Source organism: Odocoileus virginianus, chromosome 7 (assembly GCF_023699985.2).
Source record: "Odocoileus virginianus isolate 20LAN1187 ecotype Illinois chromosome 7, Ovbor_1.2, whole genome shotgun sequence".
NCBI lineage: Eukaryota > Metazoa > Chordata > Mammalia > Artiodactyla > Cervidae > Odocoileus > Odocoileus virginianus.
Window position 1 is genome coordinate 83,624,516 of NC_069680.1, and position 22,472 is coordinate 83,646,987.

A 22,472-nucleotide genomic window follows, 5' to 3' on the forward strand; every position below is an offset into this window, starting at 1 on the left:
CATTGTTTATTTTCTATCAAAATAGGTTTTGGTTGTTGATCAAAAATAAAATACAGGCTTCCTTATTAGATCATTATGGACCTTAAGGAGTAAGTCAAAGCTTCTTCCTCATCTATCAGACAGTGGACGGTGCAGCCTCAGCACCAAGAGCCACCTTGGAGACAATCCGCAGACTGGCACAGTCACTGCGTTAGGAGTCCAAAGGCTGAGGGGGCGAGGCTCTTTTCCTCAGGGCCCTTAGAACAGTGGGGAAACGAGGACACGCGCAGCTCCGTGAAGAGTGAGAAGCACCGTGGTGTGAAGGGGGAGGCCTGTTCTCCCTCGGCTCCTGCAGGAGGTGTCCGTCCATGGCTGCTCCTGTGTCCACACCTCGAGTGGGGTATCTGCCACGTGTGGGCATGCGCGCAGGCGAGAGGGCGAGCTGATGAAGGGCAGGGCCTAGTCCTCTGCACGTGTATATCCCCAGTACCTGTTGGAACATCACAGGGTCTCCACGCATGTTTGTTAATAAACCGCAAACTTGGTATATACTGCTAATGAGGTGACACCTCACAATATTGCTCTCTGGCATGTTTTATTAAATGCATTCCCATATTGTATAGCCCTCTTTTACAGAGATATAAAAGGCTGTACAATGTTTACATGCATTAGATCACAGAGAAATATAGCATGGCAGGGACCGCCCCTAACTTCTAAGAGGGTTATGTTCTAGGGTGTGTTTGGGATAGGGAAGTACTGAGAACATTATCTCTCCAGGAAGAACCTCCAGAAAAGGAGGAACTGAAAACTCTGAATCCAGTCTTAGGAAACACAATCTGAGCAGCTGGGCCACGGTGAAGCCGGCTCAGGAAAACCAACGGTGGGACTGGAAGGTAAAGTAGCCTCTACCTAGCAGTCTATTCCTGTTACTGAACCTTTAGGCACAGTCAGCTCCAATATAGCTTCAGAAGTCCTCAGAGGTCCTTTAATCTTTTAGCAACCAATTCAAGTGTCGAGCAAATTACATAGTTTCAAGATAGTTTCAGGTAAAGCTTGCTGGGTGATCAACATGTCCTAGCAAAGTAGAAAAGGTGGGTATAAAAAGTTCATTTTCTCTTCATCGAGATCAGATCTAAGAGCATTTCTCCTTTGGGTGGAGGGCGGCCTGGAGGCGGAGTGGGCGGGCCCGGGGGCTGGGCTGGGGAGCCTGGACCGCACGCCTCTCCGGCCCCCTTTCAGACTCGGAAAGGTCTGTTCTCCGCAGCATTCCTGCGCGCGGGCGTCGCCTGACCTCCCGCATGTTTCTCAGGGCATCCTCCCACTCCAGCTCCTGGGGGCATAGGGCCGCCGGGGACGTCTGCGGAGCCCTGGGAGCGGGCGCACGGTAGGGCTCGCCCCTCCTGCCGTCTTCTGTGATCCAGCGATGCGGCGATCCTGGGGCAGGTGCCTGCGTAGGACCCGGCAGCTCTGTCGTGGGCCGGCGACGCCCAGCCTCTCCTGGGAGGTGTGTGTGTGGAGGGGGGTGGGCGTTTGGGAGTGTGGGGGGTGGGGACCCGGCGCCGTGGGGGTGGGGTGGGGTGGGGTGGGGCGCGATTCCCGAGAGTGTACCGGCAGGGACGCTGCCAGGGGGCGGCGCGGAGCCAGATTCGAGGGTGTCTATGTGTGTGTGTTTCTCACTGAGTCTTTTGATCAGGTTTTTGTTCAAAATGAGCTGTCCAAAATGAGTTGACCTTCAGGGAGTAAACAGACAAGTTTGTGCAGCAGGATTCTTCTCTTCCGTGGTGGGTTTTCTGCGGGGCTTCCCAGTGGTCGGTGTCTTGCTTTCTGCAGCCTCCCCCACCCCCACGCCTCCGCCGACCCCCTTCCCTTCCTGCCCCCGCCCCCCCGACCAAGACTTCTTCAGTTTCTTTACAAATGCAGCCTCCTTTCCTTTCTTTCCTACTAAAGTCTTGTCTGGAACCCCTCCCCATCTGATCTGGCTTCTAGGGCCACTGCTGCCCTAGCCTCCTGGAGGTTTGATTCTTAGCCTGCCCAGGTGCATGGCTTTTGCACGTGGGTTTAGTTAGATTCAACATAATTCTCAGGCTTCTCAGTGGATTCTTTTTCAGGACCCTGCGATGACTCTCCTTGCGTGGTGCTCTGGGACTTTTCAGAATTCTCCCAAGGTCTGTGTTGAGCATCTCGTGCATGGGAAGGTTGTAGTTACTCATTAAAGAGTCAGGTGCCACACAGATCATCTCACTTGCTGAAAGCAAATTCGAAACGGTGCCCACCAGGCGCAAGTTTCAAAACGTTCAGTTTGGCTACATTAAGAGAGTAATTCCTTTATGAAGGGGAGGGAGAATTAGGGAGCCAGCGATCTTCCTCAAGGCCTTGATACCATCTTCCCAATGATACAAGATGCCGGGTCCCCTGCCGTGCGCACACCATGGTTTCCCAGTTTGCGCTTGCCAGCGCTCATCTGTTCAAAGACAGAGACCCACTGATATTATTCCAGGCCTTACGTTTCTGAAGAAGCCAAACAGCCCCATTCCTCCTCTCATCCCCTTCAACATCATCTTCAACCAACAAAGGAAGTTCAGACTTCCTCAACACGGTGACCTTTAGCCGTGACCAGCCCGGTAAGGCCGAGGCAGCCAGGGAAAAGCAGATGGCACACCACTGCGGGGCCACCGTGCCAGGTTTGGTTGGCTCAACGTGCGGGCCCCACGACGCGTCAATTTCCCCAGTTAAGAATCACATTTCTCAAATTGTAGGAATTAAAAAAAGATTATGTATTGCTCAGTAAGAATTTTCGGCAACTGTCGCTGAGAACCCAGTAAGACGCCAATTACGACATCACTGCAACAGATTTCGGGATTTTTAACTTATCGCTGCCAGAGGGGCGAAAACAAATCCCAAGGAGGCCGGCTACAGCGTTCCCGGACCGCGGGTGCAGGTAGGCTGGCCCCCGCTTGAGGCCGCGGGCGCCGCGCCGCTCGCAGCCCCCTCCCCGCAGGAAGAGCGCCGAGCCCCTCCCGGCCGCGCCGCTCCAGTGCGCCGCGGGGCCTGGGAACCGCGCACCGGCTGCGCCCGGAGCCCCGTGGGGCGGCGGGACGGACGGCGCCGGCTCCCAATCGCGGGGCGGGGCCGAGGGGGCCGGCGGGCGGTGGCCAATGGGAGGCCGCGGAGCGGACGGGGGGCGGGGCCGTCGGGCGGGCGGGCCGCGGCGTCGGGAGCCGGCGCTGCAGAGTGGGAGCCCGGGAGGAGCCGGCGGAGCCGGAGGAGGACGAAGGAGGAGGAGCAGCGCCGCGCCCCCGCCCCGACCGCCCGCCCGCCCGCTCGCTCGAGCGCAGGCCGATCGCTCCAGCCGCAGCCGGCGGGTCCCGGCCGCCTCCCGCCGGAGCCCGGCGCGGGCAGGGTCCGGGCCGATGGGCAGCCCCGGGCAGCGGCGGGCGGCGAGGAGGCGGCCCCGGTAGGCGCCGCCGCGAGCTCGCGGGCTGCAGCAGGTCGCGGCGGACTGCGTCTCCGAGGTGCGTTCGGGGCGACGAGCGACGGGAGGCGAGGCGGGGTCCGCTCGGGAGTCTCCGGGTCGTGTCCCGGAACCGTCCCGAAGTGAGGGGCTGCCTTGGGGGCGCCTCGGGGGGCCGACCGCGCGGCCGGGGCGCGGGGCGGGGGTCCGACTGGCAGATGCGCCCGCGCTCCGGAGCCCGGGGTGAAAGAGGAGCTGTCGCCGTTCGTTCTCAAAGTTATCGATCGGCTGAAAGGTTATCCCGGTCTCGTTGACGCGAGCACTAAACGAGGACTCTCCGGGCGCGCAGCGACTCCTCCGTGACTAACCCGAGAAAAGAGAGAAAGGTTGCCCGGCGCGGCTCCCCGGCGCGCCGGGCGGGGTTACTTGCTGAACTTGCTGCGGGGTTTATTCCCCGGGAAGGCGGTGTGCCCGGGGCGCGAGCCCTCGCGGCGCCTGCCCCTCTTTGTAAGGTCCCAAGCGGCCAGCGAGCGCCCTTCCCTGTGGCTCGACGGCTCCCAGGCTCCCCTGGGTCCGCGGCTCGCTCCATCCTCTGCTCCCGGTCCTGCTTGGGGGCCCGCCTATCCTTGAAGCTAGTTTGGCCAGGTCCTGGGAGTATCCCCTTGAGCACCTACAGATTAATTTCAACCAAGCCGCAAACCCAAAGAATCAATCTCGGTTCATCATCTGTGAGCGAGAGCCGATGCTTCTCGGGAAGAGAAAACAAGTTGGCATGGCCCCTCTGGGAGATATTTGTCATCATTAACCTGCTTCAGTTAAATTAATTCAGCCCAAGATGACTCCAGCGTGAGTATTGGAAACATCAAGTGCATTGGCCACGGAATTGTGGTCACCAAAAACCTGATTTTGGCCAAAACGCGATTGTAGACTTTTTGAATTTTGTTTAGATTAGATACGGTTTTTGATAAGGATGGCCTTCTTTTTTAAACAAAGAATTTTGGTGATTCTCATAGGTTTGCTCAGTAAGTTCCAAATAGTCACTTAGATTTTTCTTTTCTTTGCCTCTTTTGTCTGCAGTTTTCATTTCTAAATGTTAACACTAGATGGCTTTCTTATGACAGGCATTTAGTAAACTGCGCTTTTGAGTTGGCTGTCTGCAATCCAGGTTGTAATTTTTCCAGTTTTACAATCAGTAATGGGAGAAAAAAAAAATCTCCAAAACTGTTGCTTTCTTTGAAATATATTACTTCCCTGTAAAACTAATATTTATGTAGGTGTCATAAAGTGGTCTGTTACTTCTGGTGTTTCTAAAGATGTATTTCAGGAGACAACTTGGTTACTGTTTTTAGTCACAAATTTAAAGGATGTCTGTTTTTACTTGAAAAATTTAAAGTTCTACGGTGAGACTTATTAATTCTATTTAGGTAACATTTCTACTAAGGATGTTTTCTGCTTACTTTAGTAGTTGGTTGCTTGATTCAAAACAGTATAAAAGAATGTAATTCATGAAAAAGTGCAATCTTTCTTGAGTTTTTGGTACGCGTAATATTGATTCTTTCTAAAGACTCTGTTGATGCATTTTAGGGAAGAGATGTTGCATTATACATGTGTGGAGTCAAACATTGTGTTGGGGCCATTTTTATTTCCCCAACTGATATTGGGTGTTTCATTTCTAAACACAGCCCTTTTTCCCAAAGTACCATGACTTGTAGTTGGCCATTTAGGTGGCAGCAGGTTCTTAATTTTGTGTTTTCAGGACTTTTTCTCTGAAGTAAGACCATGGCAGCCTGTCCAAATCTTGCCTAGGTAGGCAGACTTATTTAGAAGCTGGAAAAATATCTCAACGTTTCTCATAGCTGTTACTTATTGTGTGTGTGTGTCTTACCCAGCTTATAATATGATGTTAAATTTGTTGGTTCTAAATTAGAGCATATTCACAAATAGCTGGAAAAAAAAAAAAATAGACCTCTCTCTCGCAAACATCTGGGAAGTAGGGAATAAAATGAAATCAGAAACAGCTTTTATCAGTACCCACATGCTACCTATAGATGGGGTGAAATGAACTTGGATAAGAAGCAGTGTAAGCATTTGGTGTAGAAAATAAACCAAGAGATAAATTGCAGGTGTGGAAGTGGAGCTTCTGGCTTTATAGTATGGGCATTTTCCCTAGTTGATTTAAGTGTAAATTTTCCATCAAGTGCTTTTGATGTGTTTAAATCTTAGCCTTTCTCAAAGAGCTATAATTTTCTGGAATGAAAGAAGGAAATTGTCAGCATCATGATTTGACTTTTATGGTACTTATTGTAGTTAAAGCTGTGTAATACAGTTTGTAAGTTTTGTTTTATTTTCTTTTGAGACTGGAATGGTATTTAGAAGGGTTCCCTGATACCTGAGCTTGATAAACACCTGTCCACCTTGAGGGATCTCTTTACTTGAGGTCAAAGGGTTATAGGGTTATTCTTTTTGGAAATCTGTCTATTCTTTAAAGTGAAAAAATAATAGCGAGATATCTTGAAAGGGCAATGATCTGGTAACTGAAACTGGTTTTAGAGTACTGTGTTTGGCCATGAAAACTAGTTTTAAGGGGTTGTGTTTCCTGCATACTTTCCAAAGAACTGTGTGTTTATGTAGATACAGCCCCCTAGTCCCCAGTCATAATTGATAGATGCAAAGGGTTTTTGTGTGGTTTTTTTTTTTTTTGAGATTGAGGAAGGCATTGTGTCTTTGAATTTATGATCTGCTTAAGGTGGTGGTTTAGGATTACAAATCCCTTCAAAGATTTGAAAGACTTGAATGTTGAATTTGAAGAAAATTTCTATTATTGTCAACTTAAAAGCAACTTAAAAGTTTTTTTTTTTTTCTCCTCCTGTTTTGAACTTGAATGAAATATGAAGTACATGCCTAAAGATTATAGGGAACCATGTTCTGGATTTTCTCCTTCTATTAATGAACCTGTTCCCTTGCAGGGTGAAGTGACAGGAACCTCTGGCTTCCTACTTCTAGGGTCTAGCACTGACGAGTTTGGATGAAGTTTTTCCATGGTCCCTTTCAGCACCAAAATTTTAGGTTTCTTTAATGTTTTAAATAAATGTATATATAGAGTAATGAACATGACTGATTGGGATAGCTTATATTTTTTCATGCTTATCTTTTCTTTCTGTGATTTATAATAAGTTGGCATGGTGGTTTAGTGCCTGCCAAGCAGGAGACCTAGGTTCGATCCCCCAGTTGGGATGACCCCTTAGAGAAGGAAAAATGGCAATCCACTCCAGTATTCTTGCCTGGGAAATACTAGGGACAGAGAAGCCTGGTGGGCTGCAGTCCATGGGGTCACAAAGACATACATGACTTAGCAACTAAACAACAAAGCTGGCACATGAACATTCACGAGAGTTATACCTTACTTAGTTTGCACCTGAAAATCAAGGATTCAGAAGTTGCTTTTCTGTTACAGACACATTTAGCCGTGACTTCCTTTTGAAGGAAGGATAACAGTGTGATAGGAATTAAATGCCTTGTAAATTCAGAGATAAATTATTTTGATCCTTTGTGAACTTGATTCATAAACTTTGGTTCCAAAGAGTGGTCCAAGGAAGCCAGATCTTACAGTAGAGGTTCTGTTTCTTGGGAGGGTTCACATTTAGTGTAACCCAATTCCTTTATGTATGTGTGTATGTGCACGTGCATGCGTGCTAAGTCGCCTCGGTCGTGTCTGACTCTTTGTGACACTATGGACTGTAGCCCACCAGGCTCCTCTGTCTATGAGATTCTCCAGGCAAGAGCACTGGAGTGGGTTGCCATTTCCTTCCCCAGTGGATCTTCCCAACCCAGGGATCGAACCAGCCTCTCTTATGTCTCCTGCATTGGCAGGCAGGTTCTTGACTACTAGCAGCAACTGGGAAGTCTCTTTGTGTTTGTGTGTGTGTGTTTGTGTGTGTGTGTGTGTGTGTGTGTGTGTGCGTGTTGTAGTATTAGTTGCTCAGTTGTGTCCCAGCCCAGGGATCGGGCGAATTCTTTACTGTCTGAGCCACCAGGAAAGCCACACACATGTGTGTGTGTGTATATGTATGTGTGTGTGTGTGTGTGTGTGTCTGTGTGTGTGTGTGTGTATCTTTTTTTGCTCCCCATACAACATTGTATAGCTAATTTGGGTGATAGCAAGGAAGAAGATATGTGGTAAAGTTGAGTTTCGTTGTCATAGCATCTCTTTACCACAAAAATCCATGAGGTTATCCTTTCATGTCATTCCTATAGTTTTTGTTTCTATCTACTTCTAAAATTAAAAATCAGAGACAAAAATTAAATTTTGCACGTTGTCAGATTTGCCACTTTTTATGTTGCTACGTATATTGAAAATTAACAGCAGCAGTTCCTGTCTACTGTCAAGGTATTTCATCAAGGTACACTGATATGCCAAGAAGAGAAGAACAACAAAAGGGAGGACATGTATGTATGTTATCATTACAGACGTAAGGAAAGTTCTTCGTCCAGAGAGTGCGTAGGTTAAATTACTCCCACAGGCGTATATACCACCATACACAGATACTTTTCCTTTGGCAAAGATCAGTGAAAACTTCACTATGGACCAGGGTTTGGAAATCACTGACCAACTCAACTAACCCTTCTTTGATGTTGGGGTCCCTTTATATACCCACACGTGGCCTAGTAAGGAATGGAGAGTTCCACCCTTCTGATGTTTTGACCACTGGAAGGTGGTATTTTACCTGTCGAGTTGAATTCTAATTCTGACTGTGAATAGGAGTTCCATCCCCTTGGTGGCCTCCAGAACTAAGCCTTCTGTAGAGGTGTTCTAGTTACTCACTGGACAACAGACCCGTCCAGGTGAGGCCTGGAGCTTCCCACTCACGACCTGTGCAGAGTAGAATAGGGGTGCCCCTCCCTCAACTTGCAGGTCCTATCAAGTTCACATTCACCTTTTTACTCAAACTCAGAGAGTTTCCTGTTCACTCGAACCTCTGGTTCTTAGTCACATGTTGTCTTGAAGCCACGTCTTCCTGTCCTGTGCTAATGCAGGACTTAGCCTTCATTGGACTTTGTCTAATTTTATTTTGGCTGATTCTTCCCATAGTGCTTTTGAGAATTTGATGCTATTATCAAAGCACCTTTGCCAACCTTCCCAAATAAATGCTGTCTGCACATTAGCTATCTTACCTAAGTTGCTGGCTAAACTGTGAATGGTGTCTCTGGAAGTTTCCTTCTAGGATTGGTTGTGAAGTGAAAATTGCTCAGTCATGTCTTACTCTTTGTGACCCCATGGACTATATAGTCCATGGAATTCTCTAGGCCAGAATACTGGAGTGGACAGATATCCTGAAAGATCATGTCAGGCCTTCTTTGTTGGTCTTGCTGACCAAGGTACTTCAAGAACTGAGTTCATTTTCAATGTGTCCCTAGTAGCTTGAACCATGCTCTGCATGGTGGGGAATTGAGAAATAGATGTTCAATGATTGACTGAGGGAGGGACTGAGAAGCTAGGGCTATAGTGTGACCTGTGACCTCTGGAGTCTTCAACACCAAAAAGATGGTAGGGAAAAAGCAGAATGTTGTGGACTTCCTTAAACACATCTTGCAGTCTGGTATTGTCTTATTTTGAATGGCTTTCAGATATTTGGGGACAGGCACCATCTTTTCCCAATTCCCTGTGTCTTAATTAGTTGGTACTCTTTTCTTCCTGTTTCATAAATAATCATTTAGCCATTAAGGGTGTCTTGAGTGCTACCAATTGGATTACCCTATACTTTTCACTTTCGGGTAGTTGCTAAATCTTCCAGGAGAAGCTCCCAGTTAGTTGAGCTGTTTAAGAAATCAGAGTAGTCTAAAGTAGGCTATTTAGTAATGTGTTCAAGTACTTAGAAGTGAAAGAAAAAAAAATCCAGGTAAAGAGCCAGTGTTAAAAATGGTTACTGTGGAAAGTAATTATGCTTGGGTGAACACAAAATTATGTATGCTTAGATGAACCATCATGTAGACATTTTAAAAAAATCTCTGACTGTAATGCTTAGGGCACAGTAGCAGTGTGGTCTGCATGATTGCTTTCACTATCTTCAGGGGACTTTGATAATTGTTGTACTCTTTGGAACAGTGGATATTCACATGGTTTAGAAGTAGGGTAGGCGTACAGTCCTCTTTGTATTGAAGTTTCTAATAAGCAATTTTAGGAATTACACTTTGGGTTCTTCATACAGGATACATTCTGTTGTTTTGGAGTGTTTAATGACTTAATCTAAAGAACAGTGATTTCTTTGTAGTAGGGTCTCTAAACTTTTTCCATTGTGCATCCCAGCTATCCAGAATCTCCTGTGCTTAATATACATATGTGCACATACACGTTTGTCTATATGTGCTTGTGCGTGTGAATGTTTAATATAGTGTGTGTAAAGAAGCATAAGTGTGAGCTGCTCATTCCTGTCTGACTCTGCAACCTCATGGACTGTAGCTCACCAGGCTCCTCTGTCCATGGAATTCTCCAGGCAAGAACACTGGAGTGAACTGCCGTGCCCTCCTCCAGGGGATCTTCCTGACCAAGGGATCAAATCCATGTCTCCTGCCTATATATATATATATATCTATATCTCAGATGCTAAAGAATCTGCCTGCAATGCAGGAGACCAGGGTACGATCCCTGGGTTGGGAAGTTCCTCTGGAGAAGGGAATGGCAATCCCCTCCAGTATTCTTGCCTGGAGGATTCCATGGACAGAGAAACCTGGCGGGCTATAGTCTGTGGGGTCGCAAAGAGTTGGACACGACTGAGCGACTGCCACACACACGTATATGTATGTGTGTGTGTATATAGATATAACTTTACCATGTTAAATACGGACATTGTAAGTGCGTGCTCTGTTGCTCAGTCATGCTGACTCTTTTGAAATCCCATGGGCTATAGCCCACCTGTCTCCTCTGTCCTTGGGATTTTCTCAGCAAGAATGTTGGAGTGGGTTGCCATTTCCTCCTCCAGGGGATGGACATTATAAAACATAATAATACACACTTTAAGAAGTCTGATAATAAGCCTAAATGAATGTTGGAGTGTTTTGCATCTTAAGAGTTTGCTTGTTACGCTTTGAAATGTGTGGCCCGGGTCCTGAGACCACTGCTCTCTCACCCTCTCTGGTTATAGTTCAAGGTTGTTTGGAAACAACTTCTCTGGGGCCTGCAGGGTCTTGTGAATGGAAGCATAAGACAGATGCTGCCCTTCATAGATCTTCTGTTTACCATAATTGTTCTTCATCCTGAGGACAGTTTTTACTTTGGCCGGTTTTCTTCCAGAATTGGTTTTGAGTTGCTTAGTGAAGTCTCTGAGTCATGTCCGACTCTTGCAACTCCATGGACTATGGCCTACCAGGCTCCTCTGTCCATGGAATTTTCCAGGCAAGGATACTGGAGTGAGTTGCCATGTCCTTCTCCAGGGGATCTTCCCAACCCAGGGATTGAACCTGGGTCTCCCACACTGCAGTTGGACTCTTTACTGTCTGAGCCTTCAGGGAAACCCAGTGGGTTGCTTAGCTTGAGGTTTCACCTTGGGGGTGGGGTGGGAGACTGATGACGTGGTGGAGGATACCGTTCTACTTGCAGAGTTTCTGGGGAGCATTATATTATTGAAGCATAGCTGACAGCAGACCCAGAATGAGGATAGAAGGACATCACTGATCATGTGGTCATCCAGAAACTTCTAACTCAGAGAAAACCATAGTTCGGAAAGATACATGCACACTTGCAGCACTGTTTACAATAGTCGGGACAAGAGAACAACCTAGATGTGCGTCAACAGAGGAATGGATAAAGAGGAGGTGTAACATAAACACAAGTGGAATATTACTCAGCCATGTAAAGGAACAAATGGGGTCATTTGTAGAGACGTGAATGGACCTAGAGACTGTCATACAGAGTGAAGTAAGTCAGAAAGAGAAAAACAAGTATTGTATGTTAACATGTGGAATCTGGAAAAATGGTATAGATCATCTTATTTGGAAAGCAGAAAGAGACACAGGTTTAGAGGACAGATGTATGGACATCAAGGGGGAAAAGGGAGGGGTGGGAGGACTTGGGAGTGACACATATACAGTGTTGATGTATAGAATAGGTGACTAATGAGAATACACCGTGTAGCACCAGGAACCAAAGCACTGTGCTGACCTGTATGGGAAGGACTTCCAGAAGGGAGGGTGGTGTATGTGCCGCCGATTCACTTTGCTGTGCAGTGGAAACGGAGCCAGCGTTGGAAAGCAACTATGAAAAGTGAAGAAAGTGAGAAGCAACCACACTGCAGTAAAAATTAATAAAAAGAGCAAGAACAATTTTGAAAGTGCAGGTTAGCATTGGCTAGGACTGAGTGCGCGGTCACGCCAGGTGCACGAGGGGCCGGGGTCCCAGCTTCTGGAGAGCGCCTGGGCTGCAGGGGACGAGGGGCGCAGGGGAGGGCCTGGTAGCCGCCAGCTCCGCCCGCACTGCCCACCCCTCCCAGCCTCCCGTGTGCTGAGCCGTTTTGATCTACCGTGCGTCTCATTGCCTTACCTGATGGCACATTGGTTTTCCTGTGTTTATCTTCTGCCTCCCCTCCATAAGTGCCATGTAAGTGCCATGTGAGCAGGGACATTTCTGGTCATTACTGCGGTATTCCTTGTCCTGCCCCGGTTTCTGCCACGTAATAGCCTCTTAGCAAACAAATGTTTGATAAAGGCAGGATTGAAAGCCCCAGGTTTAAACATGAAAGCACTGTGTGTCTTGGCTTTTGTTGAACTAAGGAAGTGTTGCCTTGGGGTTCTCATTATTTCTATTGTAAATGATCTACCCAAACAGCCTTTTATGCCTCATTTTATATCTTTTCTGGGTCACTTGAAATGACCTGTAATTGAACTCTGATATCAAAGTGCTGAAAATGGAGAAGTGGTTTCTGAAGAGGGTGAAGCGGAAGTCCATCTGTTATATCATTATTGCCCCATTCCAAGGGGTGTGGTTCGGAGAGGATGGGCACCCTGGGGTGAGAAGGCGTGCTTTACACCTTTCCCAGGTTTCAAAGTCTGATACCAACTCACAATTGCATGGCCTTGGCCTTATTGTAATCAGATGAAGCTGCAATTCACCTACAAGTCTGGTTTGGACTCCTTAATAAAGATAACTGGAAAGAGAGGATTTCTGAATTGTTCAGTGTTATCTTTTCTCTCTCAATTGATGATAATTTCTACAGGAAATAATGATTTTGTGAAACCAATCAGTAGTATAGTGTACACCTTCCGTTAACATAGTCCTTTTACTTTGAGGATTGCGGGGTATGTTGGAATATTACTTATGCCTTACGTGTATTAGGTGCTCCCTAAGCATAGGTAGAAGCCTTTTATCTTAATATCCTGACCTAGTACTAATTCCCATAGTGCATGAATTCAGGGGGATGTCATTGTAACTCCTGCTTTATTAAATGGGTGTATTAAGGTTTGCTATGAGAGCTGCGGGCGAGGCTGAGAGATTAAGTAATAGTAAAATCACCTAATTTACCAACAGCTTTGTTTATTTGAAGATCATTGGAAGTCATTTGCTTGGGATAATGGATCTGTTTAAAAGGTTTAATTTTTTTATTTTAAAAAAATTTTATTGGAATTGTAAGTTGATTTACAGTGTTGTGTTAGTTTCAGGTATATAGCAACATGAATCAGTTTTATATATACATATATCAGCTCTTTTTTAGAAAAAGTTTTAAGTGAGAGGAGTGAGTGAGGGAGGTTAATGTTTTTGACGTATGAACAGGATAAAGAACTGGGAAGAGAGATTCCTGAAGGTAGATTTCAAAACAGCCATTGTGCTTGAACTTTTATTTGTGGTCTCCTACAGACTGAAGGAGAACCTTACAAGGCTGATGCAATTTACAACCCCCCGCCCGCCACCCCACCAACAATGTGAAAACTGAGATTTCAGACGAGAACACACGTGGTTTTCTGAATCTTAGCTCTTAAGAGTTTAAACTCGCCTTTCTGCTCCCATGTGGGACCCTAGGTACCTTGTGGGGTCCTATTGATCTCAATAAATCATAAAAGGAAAGGGGGACATGGGTAAAGAAAATGTATTCAGAGGAAATAGCGAGAATTATCTCACTTCTGCCCCTGCAAGTGGGAAGTGGTAGCCAGGAACAGGCTGCAAAGCTATTGTTCTAGCCTAAAACCCTCTATCAGCCAGTGGATCTTCTGTTATTCATGAGAAATTTTGTAGTTTAACAGTTCTGATTGAACCAGGCTCTCTCCTCTCTGCTGGGAAGCGAGAGGGCTCTCCTGTGATCCTGTGGAGAACATTTCTTTCGCTCCTGAGTCTTTGCCAGGATGAAAAGAAGGATCAGAGGAAACCGATTTTCATTTTGCATTTATACTTCGTCCGATTTGCATCATCTTTGTTTAAGTCAGTTGAATGTGAAGCCCTAAATAAATTTCAGGCATTTAAATATTTAAAAGGATTCCTGCACCATACTAAAGTACTCATCCAAAGAATGAGTGCTTGCAACAAAGAAAATAACCCCCTCACGGACGTAGCCCATAGAGGCTCTGCTCACCTTGTCACTGAATTATAAAACATTAATAGTGGAGCGAGAATGGAAACAGCCGCAGAAATGCTTGGCTGGCTCTGTTCCAAAATATTGTTTCCCTGGTAGAGAAAGCAGGACGATTTGTTTAAAACTGGCAGTCGGCCAGTCAGAAGAACTCTGACGCCATCCGTGCAGTAACTACTCTGCTCCGACTGCTAATTTTAGGCCAGTTAAATCTGGGTGATGTCTGATGGCTGTTGTCGCTGTGTGTCTGGCTATGTGGAGCTTTCTAAATCTATCCTCTCGGCCTGGCATCGCAGCATCACAGCTCACGCTTCTTTCCCAGACGCGCCGTAGCACAGAGGGGATGTTGAGTTGGCCCAGGATGCGTGGATGGAGTGAGGAGCAGGCCCCGGGAGGGTTTCAGGAGCCTCTGCCTTTCATCTCACGGTTTCCTTTGCCGCTTGGTCCACAGACGCTTATCGCGCTTGCCTTCTGCTGTGGGAGGCGTGGAGGAGGATGCAGAGAGGCCGGCCTGCAGGCAGCAGCCTAGGGACAACATTTGCTTGTTTTCTACCTATTCCTGCAGGCTTTGGGGCTTTCCTGGTGGCTCAGATGGTGAAGAATCTGCCTGCAATGTGGGAGACCCAGGTTCAACCCGTGGGTCGGGAGGATTCGCTGGAGAAGGGAATGGCAGCCCACTCCGTTATTCTTGCCTGGAGAATTTCATGGACAGAGGAGCCTGGTGGGCTACAGTCCATGGGGTCGCAGAGTCAAACACGACTGAGTGACTGGCAGTTTCACTCTCACTGCAAGCTTTCCCCTGTTTAAAACTGACCTTTCTGGGAATTCCCTGATGGTCCAGTGGTTAAGACGTAGCACTTTCACTGTCATGGGCCTTGAGTTTGATCACTGGTCAGGGAACTGAGATCCTATAAACTATGTGGCGTGGCCAAGAAAAAAAACAAAACACACAACAAACAAAACACCCAAAAGCCCCCAACTGAACTTTCTGGAAAAGATAAAACTAAGCAGGAAGATGAGAATATTTGAACAAGCCTTTGGGACCGCCCATGGAAGCGCAAAGCAGCATTTCTTTGCTGCAGAAGACGGAGGTGGGACGAGGGCTCGGCGGAGGGGTTCAAGTGTTGTTGGCTGCGCCTGATTCTTTGGAAGTTGTGGGTCCTGGCAGGCTCCTCTTTCCATGCGTTCTCATTACCATGACTGGAGTGGGTTGCCATTCCCTTCTCCAGGGGATCTTCCTGACGCATGGATTGAACCATACTGTAGTTCAGATTCTTTACCATCTGAGCCGCCAGGGAACGCTGGAGTGGTTCGGTGTCTGTGACTGTCTTACTTTGCTTCCAGCCAGTTTTCAAGTGGGGATGTGGGGCCACACAGTCTTAGGTTCCCTTTAAACTCTGGCATCTGAGATTTCCAGGTTACCCGGGGGGTGAGGCCCCGAGGGCAGGGATCTGGTAACTCCATCCCAGGCTTCTGGCCCGGGGAAGTGCGTGGCACAGTCAGCAAATGACCAGACTCAGTGTTTCAGGCCTCAGGGGAACCCTGAGATTATCTTGGAATCAGTCTTCCTCTTGGTACCAATTTATAAATAAGAGAATGCGAGGAGAGTGGTTTGCCCCCTAGGCCCACTGTTTTTGGTAGAACGGGCTGCCGTGTTGGTGACCTGGCCTGCCTGATGGCCATTCATCACAGATATTAGCAGATTCCTCGGTAAGAGGGACTCTTGGGTTGATGGGTACTGCAGCTTCTTTCAGAGTGAAGACTGTGGCTGATGGAGTGCATGGTGTTTGGGCGTATAGTCAGGAGAACATTCAAGGAAAAGGTAGGATCTGGATTAGGCTTTGGAAAATGGTCAGGTTTGAACTTTTGTTGAAGGGCTCTTGCATGCAAAGCCACTCATGGCTCTGTATGGACCAGCAGATATAAGTTAAACCCTCTCTCTTTAGTGGTTTCTCAGATCATAGTACTGTCTCCATCAACTTACTCTGCCTAGGACCAAACTTAGATCCCAGCCTGGCTTGGGTTTTGCAACCTCTCAACTGGATTTTATTATCAAAAGAAACTTTAGGAAAAGTGATGGACAGTATTTTCAGTGGTTGATTAACTTACCTGTCATGTAACATAGTCAGTCTGATTCCCCTCCCCCATTGTAATTTGCTAAAGATTATAGAATGTGTCTGTAAACCTAGAGGAGAAAATACTTTGGACTCATCAGAGATGAAAAGCCAACATTTTAAAACAAATTGAGATGTAATTGATATATAACATGATACTAGTTTCAGGTATAGAACATAATGATTCGTTAATTTTATGTATTGTCAAATGATTATCATAGTGTCTAGTTAAACATAGTCTATTGCCATATAGAGAGATACTGATTTTTTTCTCTTGGAATTATGACTTTTTTTTTTTTTTTTTTTTTAGTTATTTATTTGGTTGTGGCACTTAGGATTTTTAGTTGCATCATGTGGGATCTAGTTTCCTGACCAGGGATTGAACCCAAGTCCCGTGCATTTATTTTATAAAAAGAAATTTATTATTTTTTTTTTATTTATTTATTTTATTTTAGTTATTTATTTAGTTACTTATTTGGTTGTGGCACTTAGGATTTTTAGTTGCGGCATGTGGGATCTAGTTTCCTGACCAGGGATTGAACCCAGGTCCCGTGCATTTATTTTATAAAAAAAAATTTATTATTATTTCTTATTTATTTATTTATTTATTTTATTTTATTTATTTATTTAATTATTTATTTGGTTGTGGCACTTAGGATTTTTAGTTGCGGCATGTGGGATCTAGTTTCCTGACCAGGGATTGAACCCAGGTCCCGTGCATTGGAAGTGCCGAGTTTTAACCACTGAACCACCAAGGAAGTCCCAGGGTTTTTAAGATCTACTCCCTTGGAAATTTTCAAATATACTTACACTGTTACCAACTATAATAGGTGCCGTGCTGTACATTAGTTACATCCCCTGGACTTATTCATCTAATTAACTGAAAATTTGTACCTTTTAGCCACATTATTTTGGTATGAGATCACTGACTTTGTTTCAGTTGTTTGTTCAGAGAATACCACACAAGTATTATATTTGAAATTCAAGGTCACATTGTTTTAAGACTTTCTGTTTAGAAACTTATAACTTTTGGTAATTGATATACCAAAGTGATTTACTTTAAAATTATTTTGAGCAATCAAAGTGTTCAACTGCGGCAGCCTTAGGAAGCATGGCTGTGGACAGTGAGAGCTTCGGTCGCTCAAACACGTCGTCCACCACTCCGGCATCCCTGGGACAAGTGTTCAGTTGCTATCCACGAGCTCTTGTTATGTCCTGTGAAGTAGTAGTAAGTGCTGAGTGAGATTCACGTACTCCTTTACACTCTAAAACAAGCCATCTCAGCATAATTAGCATATACTTTCCCTCAGCTTATTTTCATGCCAAATTTCACATAGGTAAGTTGAAAAAATTATGTCGTATCCTGGACACGTATACTCACCACTTAGGTTCTACAGAGTGTTAGCATTCATTGTATTTGCTTTGTATATTCCTATCCATCCCTGTCTACCCATCAATCCTTTTTTTTTTTTTTTTTTGTGGAAGTGTTTCAAAATAAGTGCACACGTCAGTGTACTTCACTGCTAAGCACTTCAGCATACATGTCATAATTGAGTCTAAAACTTTGAAATTTTTTTGAGGCAAAGTTTATACAGTGAAATGCATGCATTTTAAGTGTATCATTCTAGGAGTTTAGGCAAATGCATGTATCTAGGTAGGGCTTCCCTGGTGGCTCAGATGGTCAAGAATCCATCTGCAATGCAGGAGACCCAGTAGTGGTAAAGAACATGCATCCCAATGCAGGAGACGTAAGAGATGTGCGTTCGATCCCTGGAGGAGGGCATGGCAACCTCCTCCAGTGTTCTTGCCCGGAGAACCCCATGGACAAAGGAGCCTGGGGGACTACGGTCCATAGGGTTGCAAAGAGTTAGACACGATTGAAGCAGCTTTGCATGCACGCACGTATGTACCTATGTAACCCATACTTCTTTTAAGATGTACCTACCACCCCAGAAAGTTATCTCAGGTCCTTCCCAGGGTTCCCTCCCGACCCCCAACCTGGGCAGCCACTGTCCCTTTTTTTTGTTTGGTTTTGAGTAAGTTTTGCCAGTTCTTGAACTTCATATAAAGGGAATCCTGCCATATGTACTCTTTTGTGTAAGGCTTCTGTCTCTCAGCAAAATAATTTCTGCTTTCCCATCCACTTTTAAATATATTATACCAGGCTGGCTTACTTCTACCTTGGTCACATGCTCTTTTCAAAGGTCAAGTTTCTTTGGGTATTTGTAAATTTTTCTTAAGTCTCACCTTTCCCAACAGGGGTGTGGCTTTCGCATCTGAGATGGCCATTTTCTGAGTGGGCCTCTTGAAAACCAGGTGCTGCTTCTGTTGGTCTGCTGGCTGTGCTGCAGGGCTGTAGGCCAGCTCCAGGCATTCAGCCGAGCCCTCTGGCTTCTGAAGAGAGGGACTCAGACCCATCATACGCATCATCCATTTATTGTATTTGCTACTTGGAAAACTTCAGGTAAAAGAAAGCACATCTCTTTATTTTTGCAAATCTATTCTTAGATGTGTGATTAACTTTTTAAAGAAGTTTGAAATAGAAAATAAGTTTTTGTAAGGTATCTTTGAGGAACAGAGTTGATCTTCTGTATTCATAAGGATTGTTTTCAGGACAGTGCCCCCACTCAGATACCAAAATCCAGGGATGCTCAAGTGTTGTATATGAAATGGTGTAGTATTTGCATATAATTTACACAATCCTTCCATATACTTTAAATCATCTCTAATTTACTTATACTACCTCTTATACTACCTCATCTCTAATTTACTTATACTACGCATACAATGTAAATGCTATGTAAATATTTGCAGGTGTGTGGCAAATTCATGTTTTGATCCTTTGGAAATTTAAAAATATTTTCAATCTGCGATTGGTTGAATCTGCACTTGTGGAGCCTGGGGAGGCAGAAGGCCATCTGTAATTTCTAGCTTAAATACAAGAATTCTGAAGACTAAAATTTCCTGACTTTTGTTTTATGACACTGTATAGAGGAAACTAACCAAATAAGGCTGAAATATTAGGAGATTTTAAAATCATCAGCGCTGAGGAGATACTTGCTGGCAAAATAAAATCCTAGTTGACTTAAAAATAAGATGCCAGGATTAACTGCCCCCTTTGCTCTGCCCACTATCACTAGAGTTTCAAGTTGCTAAGCCTCTCCAGCTATGATCAAAACCAAGGAAAATTTCTCATCAGTAGTACTGGTTTAATATTTATATACAGTGTACACACATCCCCCCACACAGTGCTGTCAGTGTGTGATTTTTTTTTACGGCTGTGTTGAGTAGGGTAGTTCTACTCTAAAAGAGATGCCAGAATGCAGTGTCAAACCAGAGAGAGGCTGACTCCTTTCCTGAGTGACAGGCCGAGGTCTGGGCAGGTGGGCTGCTGGCGCTCAGGGACCCAGGTTCCTTGCCTCTTGTTTCTCCGCTTCTGGTCTGGTCCTCACTGGTTGGTGGGAACCCACTGGGCACGTCTGCACTCAGGCTGGCCGAAGGGGAGGGGGCCTCAGGAGGTGGTCATCCGAAGACCGCAGAAAGAATCTGTATCACTTCTGCCTGGTCCTCCGGAGAGCTCAGCGACGTGATTCAGGGGTTGCTGCGCAGTGTCCCCGCTGATGCTGCAGAAGTGGCCGTGCCTTTGACATAGCGCGTGCTCAGACGGAGTCACTTACTTGTCAGATACTTCCTGCCTACTCTGTCCTGCCAGGCACCGTCCTAGGGAGGGACTCAGGTTCCGGGGTGGGTAGGCAGAAGTGGGTGTTGCTCTTATGGCATGTTCATTCTGGAAGTAGAGTCAGTCTCCTAGTAGTATTTGCTCTTGGTGGAATTCTCTTTAAATTGGAGCCAGTGCTGTCTTCTATTTTGATTTTCCACTTCTCGGCCAGTTACCTTTATTTTTGTAATTTATTTTTTTTAATGGCGTATCCCTGCTTTGCAATGTTGTGTTAGTTTGCCCCCTGCAGTGACATCAGTCAGCCGTGTGTAGACATGCATCTCCCCCCTCTTGAGCCGCCTTCGCATCCCTGCATCCCGCCACTCCGGGTTGTCCAGAGCACAGCGGGGCTCCCTGCGCTATGCAGCGGTCAGTAATGCTCCTCTTAGTGCAGTTCTGGGTGGAGGGTGGGAGGGAGAAAGTTTGTAATAACGAGGTTGCAGACAGATTCTGTAACTTGGAAAGAAATGTTCCTGGGGACATGGATTAGGGAATGTGATAAAGGACCCAGTTCCCTGTTTAAAATTCAGTCTCATAATAGAAGGGTTAAGAGACACTTGATGAATGGAACCCTGGTAATCATTTATTCAGGAGCCAGAGGGTTTCTGGGGAGCAGAAACCTCCCCAGCGAGTGCAGGGCTCTGGCTCGTGTGTCATTCAGAAGGCAATGCCATGGGGTCCTGGGGCCTCTCCAACTCAGAGAGGAGCTGTGTTGGGGTTTCGGGTGAAGCCTAAGGATGAGGTTGTACGTGTGATTCACCCTCTTCTAAGGAGCTAACATCACACTCTGTGTGTGTGTGTGTGTGTGTGCGTGTGTTAGTTGCTCAGTCGTGTCCCAACTCTTTGGGACCCCATGGACTGCATTGCTCCAGGCTCCTCTGTCCAAGGAATTCTCCAGGCAAGAATACTGGAGTGGGTAGCCATTCCCTTCTCTGGGGGAATCTTCCCAACCCAGGGATTGAACCTGGGTCTGCTGCATTGCAGACAGATTCTTTACCCTCTTGAGCCACCAGGGGGGCCTTAACATCACACTGCTTTCCCCTGAAATAACTCTGGTAGTCTCTTTGCGAGAACCTTGAAAGGCTCTTCAAGCGATAATCTGATCGATGGGATTGGCAGCCTGAGGGACCCAGGGGAGCAGATGTGAGTCTGTCTGGACTCCAGGGGCCAAGGTCACTGCCCCCTGGGTGCCAAGCGTGGTGATGGTGGGGAGTGGTCACCCTGCATGGACTTCTGTGTTCTCTAGCCATCCTGTGGGTTTCCAAGGATGTGCAGAGTGATCCTGGGGGTACCAGCCATAGCTGTTCCTTCCATGCGGTCACCTGATGACACCTGTAATGTGCTGGGACCGTGAGAAGTTCAGGGACTGCAGCCAGCTTTGAGTTTATTCACACTTCTGTATTTTTCCTGGAGGTTGGAGCGTTCATGTTCTTGAATGACAATCTGAGTGATAGAATTGCCTTCGTCATTTTCCAGTAACCAATGAAAAGGGGGGGAAGTGAAACTCCTGGTTGAAATAAATGATGCTTGACTTTTTTAAGGCTGGAGAGGCTGAGCGGTCTTTCTTTCAGCAGGAACATCAGGGCCTCTCGACAATCTGGGAGTCGCCTTGGTTTCCTTTCACTGGCTGCTGTCTGTTCAGGCTGCGGTGCAGATGGCTTGTGCTGAGTTTGCTAGTTTTTGCCAATAACTTAAGCGTGGAAGGAATCAGGGAACCTCCCGAGCGATGAGAACACAGCTGCTGAGGATAACTTGGAGCGAAGAGGAACACTCCTCAAGCCTTTCCCTGGCTTTGGGGGCAGTAGCTGAGGCTGAGCAGCTGCAGATGGTGTGTTTGCAGCTTGCACTGTGGCAAGTTTGGGGTTGTTTTTAACATCTTTTTATTTGCAGTGAACAAAAGAGCCCCATGTGGAGCCTAATCAGCTAGATCAAGTGTATATAACTTCAGAGGACGGTGTCTCTCTTAAATGAAATATTAAACTCCTGTGTAAGGGAGGAAAACTGGCCTGGTGATTTATTGGCATCTGGCTAAACCTGACATGCCTCCAAAATGTGTGCACTTTGACTTTCAGTTAATGGGTAAACATTTGCATCAGCCTTTGCTCTTATAAGTCTCTATTCCGTCCACGCAAATCCTTCATTTTTTTCAGCCTGCACTGTTGCACGAAGTATTTGGCAGCCCCTGCAGGGAGTGTGGGCCTGTATCTCATATATTAAGTGAGTTTAATTTGAAGGTGGAATGGTTTGAAGGAAAAGGGAATGCTTCTGGAGAGGTTGCTGGTGTCTCAGGGATATGTCTTTCATGGGAAGAGTGGGAGAAGATGCCAAAAAAATTGTAAATATCCTAATAATTCTCACAGAAGTGGTTTTTTTTTTTAACCTACCACCTCCCACTTAGTTTCTTCTGTTATCTCTGGACTCAAAATAAAGACCTGTCATGCCCTGCTTTGAACCCTGGGGACAGTTCTTAACATTGCTGTGTCCAGAACCATCCTGGCTTCCTGATGTTCAGCTGCTGTGGAGTGAACAGGCACACAGCACCTGACAGATCCTATTCAGTACACCGTTACTGGGAATTAACTAATTTGATCCCCATCAAGAACTTCTTTTGCATTATGTCTTTTCTGTTCTTGAAGTATAACTTCATTTGGAGGTGTCCA

General features: G+C 46.1%; 1 protein-coding gene across 10 annotated transcripts in view; it reads left to right on the plus strand.

Annotated features, from left to right (window-relative positions):
- The first annotated feature begins 1,248 nt into the window (after positions 1-1,248).
- The window catches only part of SIPA1L2 (signal induced proliferation associated 1 like 2), a 236,048-nt gene continuing 214,824 nt past the window's right edge, over positions 1,249-22,472 (plus strand). For 7 of the 10 annotated variants that reach the window (XM_070471082.1, XM_070471089.1, XM_020885449.2 and 4 more), the window contains exon 1: positions 3,195-3,491. The gene's annotated coding sequence lies outside the window, so the exon portion shown is untranslated. Of the gene's footprint in view, positions 1,484-3,194; positions 3,492-3,572; positions 4,277-22,472 lie in introns of those variants that run through there. The other 3 variants (XM_070471083.1, XM_070471087.1, XM_070471084.1) reach the window with 2 other exon arrangements.